The sequence below is a fragment of the Oryzias melastigma genome, linkage group LG20 (genome assembly GCF_002922805.2).
Source record: "Oryzias melastigma strain HK-1 linkage group LG20, ASM292280v2, whole genome shotgun sequence".
Lineage (NCBI taxonomy): Eukaryota > Metazoa > Chordata > Actinopteri > Beloniformes > Adrianichthyidae > Oryzias > Oryzias melastigma.
In genome coordinates, this window is record NC_050531.1 from 18,846,152 (window position 1) to 18,850,366 (window position 4,215).

Sequence of the window (4,215 nt, forward strand, 5' to 3'; positions counted from 1 at the left end):
TTGACATTCTGAGTTCCAACATAGTTAACAGGGCAAAAGTTATCAATGTGTGATGAACAATCGAACATTTAGCCACGTTGAAAGATATTTACTGGTTTATGATTTCATTTGATTTAAGCTCAAGCTTGTTGCCGTAAAGCAAACCCAAATCATCATCCTTCTACCACCATGCTCGACAATTTCCAGGTCTTGCCTTTTCACTGGACATTGTTGGAGAATCCTCTAAAGATGCTCTACCAGCTTTCTTTTTAAAATTAGATTTCTTAAATAGGACTTATAGTCAAACTCCTTTGAGCTGAGAGTTTCAACTAGTAACTTTCTGAAGTAATTTGTAGACTCTTCGTGAGATGTTTCCTTTACACCAGCTCAGAGTCCAAACATCTGCTTTCAGGCGATTCAACTTTTCAGTGATCAATGAATTGCATGTAGTTGATTGGCTGTGCAGTATACCTGCTCGGCTCTTTTGGGGGCAGTGAATGTGTCGTACACATTCATGGAGTGGATCTGCTGTGTTTGTGTGCCCCTTTCCAGATGTATCCGCTGTTGGCAGGCTCTCTGTTCTCACAGCCGAGTCCAGGAATTTTCTTCATCCGTTTCCCTGTTTTCTTGACCAAGGGTGTGTTTGATGTCATCGACATGAATTTCAAACACTACGACTGTTATTCTACCCATTTGCCGTCCTGCACTCAAACTTGTAGGACACGACCTGCACATTTGACGCCTTCACAGGATTAAGTTGAAGCCGTGCCTGCTGGCTGCTTCTCCTTTTTATTCCTTTTTTCATTATTCCTATTATTTTAGGCCTGGTTTGGTCCTGGCTGGGTTGTGTTATGTGCTACAGTAGCAATCCAGATCCACCACAGCAGTTTCAAGCTAATCGAAAATCAAATAAAGCTGCAGCGTCACCGGATGCTTCACACGTATATTTGCAGGAAGCTCAGCGTCGGGGTTTCTGGGCAAAACCCGAATAAGGGAGCTCAAAGTCTGCGCAGGGCAAATAAATTGAGGGTAGAGGGTAAAAAACCATGACGGAGCTGGCTGGCAGCAGCTCTGTAAAAGTGCAAACAGAAACCAGATGAGGTGCGATTGGAAATGACAGGAAGGTTCCAACAGAGTCCAGATAGACCTGCAGCAGCACATGTGCACCAAACAGGGATTCAACGAAAGTCTCAGATTATGAGGGTTACTTGAATTGGTTTTTGAGGTGTTATTTGATTCCAGACTTTTCCAGTGTGGCTGACAGAACCTTTGCCCCCCCGCTGAGCATCCACAGCAGCTCCTCTTCTCCCTTCTGCTGCATTCATTTGCCCTGAAATGAAACATGAATTCATGACCACAGAATGGATCGGTTTGCAGTTCCCATGGCCGCGCTGCTGTGAGTTTTCTGGGTCGACCCGTAGAAAGGTGCTGTTTCTGCACACCGAAGACTCTCACTGTGGTTTCCCTGACAGGGAGGGCTCCCTCACAGCCTGTTTCTAAATAATTAGATTGTGAGTAAGAAATGGACAGGAGTAAAATGAGGTGGTTCTCATGACCTGCACTGATACCCTCAGGGACACACGTTGGTTGTTTAATCACATTTGGGATGTTATTACCTCTTGAGGAGTGAAGGATGGGACTGGCATGAGGAATGGAAAGGAATCAGTGCAAATTAACTCTGGTTTTTTTGCACAGATTTTCACAGTTAGCTTGGAGTTTTTTTAGGTAGACTGTGGAATAACCCCTAAAACCAACAGCAGTCATTAAACAGAGGATAATGTTGTTCCTGGAAGCATAGTTGCACTCTAATAACAGCATTTAACTCATTGCACCTATGTGTATTGTACAGTTACACATATAAATACATGATTGAAGGAATTTTTCAGGAAAAGATGTGCATTATTGGGTTATTGAGGTTTCAGAATTGACCATTTGACTTAAAAATGATTTGAAATAGCTTACATGACATTTTTGATATCTTTAATGGACCGTCTCAGTGGCCCAATGGGAGTGTCCACCCCATGATGGGCAGGTTGTGGGGTTTAAATCCACATTCAGGTCAAACTGAAGACTAAAAACACCTCGAGGGATAGGTCAAATGTGGAAAACAAATTTCCTAATGCTACGTTTATGTCAAATGCAGTCTTCGTATACGGCGCATGTCTCTTTTGACACTCGCCAAATTCGCTCCTCGACGGTTGTCCAAGAATATGCTCATAAACTTGATGCTCCTGACAAGTGTGGGAGGAGCTTCTGTCAAAAGTTTTTACCCTCATCGCTACAGGGAACCATTAAATGCATCTCATATCCAATGCATGAAAGACACTTGATTCTCAAAACTCGCCGCAGAGCCTCTGATCGCGTCTATAAATAGAATAGAAAAACATTTATTAATCCCACAAAGGTGAAATTACAACAGGCTTAACATTGAAACTGGACTCTCTGCCGCACAAATGAATATAGCTTTAGGTCGAACCTGAATTCTTCCCCATCCTTTCATTTGAAGGGCTTGTGAAGTGCAAGTGGTGTCCCAAATATACTTTTTAATATCCTCCCTTCCAAGCGGAGGGATACAGACCCCTCCCTCGCGAGGGGGTTCCGTGTGCCGCGGAGAAGGGCTTTTCTTTACGTGGGTGCGCTCTAAAGCTCAGAACTTTACATTAAAATGTAAGTAATGCTTCTGTCTTTGCATGGTTGAGACCCAGAGATCTCTCTACAAGTCTGATCCAACTTTGATTAAATTGACAAAATTCCAATTGAGTTTTTTTAATCACTACTTCCTAATCAATGAACATGCAGAGGTTGAGCAGGGATTTACCATGCACTACCTACCCTTGACCTATGAGAGTTTGTGGTGATGTGGCTGACACTTGAATTAGGAAAGCAGTTTTCACAAATAATAAACCCAATTCTGCTTAAATTCTGCCCCTAAAAAGACTAAAAGTTATGCAGTAGCAAACCACACAGCGAATGATGTATTGTGGTTTTGGTTTTGAAAATCCACTCAAATAAAAAAATCTTATATATATATATATATTTTTTTTTAAGCCCTTGTAAGCATTTCTCTGATGATGAAAGACAAAGTTTAAGTAAAATTAAACTTAAATTTGCATGTCTAAGTATTTATTAATTTTTTTGTGCAAAATCAGAGCAAAAGAAACAATGCTGTTTGAAATAGAGTATATTTGTGACATCGAAAATACACTGCCACAAGCTCCTTGGTCTGCTCCATTCTGATCCATCCACTTGCAGACGACTAGATCCATGAACGACTTTGTTTTCCTGGTCGGAACAAAACTGGATGACTGGATAGCTCCGATATTTCTCACCATTTTTGTTGCACCTCTAATGTTAGATGGGGTTGAGAAGGGTCGTAAGCTAGCTGGAGCGAATAAAAACAGAGATCTCTCTACAAAGGGGAGGGAAAGAGGGGCGGGGTTGCTCTTCTCCAACAGTCCCGCCCACAACTTAGATGCAAGTTTCTAATAAATTCCTGCTGCTCTGCAGAGACTAAGTACTAGAAAAAAAATCATATATATATATACTGTATATATATATAATTAAAAGACCACCTAACACATTTTTTACAAGCATCTCATTTAATTATAAACTTTATTTAAACACATTAAAACATAACCAATTTTAATTATTAATTAGTTTTTTTTGGTAGTAATGATGGACTAAAACGGTGTGGAGTCTTTGGTTTCTGTTGTGAACCATCAGACTGTAAATCAAGCTGCTGTGGGTGTTTGCACGCTGACGAAAACACGGGAAGCGGAGAGAAAAGAAGGAAAGAGGGAGGACGGCAGGCGAGGGCCAGCCCTTTGCTCTAGGTAGGCCTTCACAGCACAGACAGGAAGAAATGCCCAGCAGGAGGGCTGGCTCATTATGAGATCCTGTTACGGCTCGGAGCAGCCTCCCAGCTACAGTTTGGTAGACGTTACAGGCTCCCACCCTGTCTCCGTGCCCGACTGTCTCTGTCTGTCTGCATCCAAAAACTCATGCAAATTGCAGCAGGGACAGTCAAGCAGCCTTTGTTTTGCATTTAGCCGCCATAAAATCCCCTTTGTTTAAACTGTAACCCCCCCCAGCTCGTTCGTCTCCACCTGGCTTATGTTGTTTTTGCAGCACACTGTGATTACACAGCACTGAGGCAGTCCTGCGTTTTTATTTCCACTGATCCAATGCTCATCAAAGTTAGAGTGGGGGGGGGCATTAAAGTTGTGGTTATGGTTT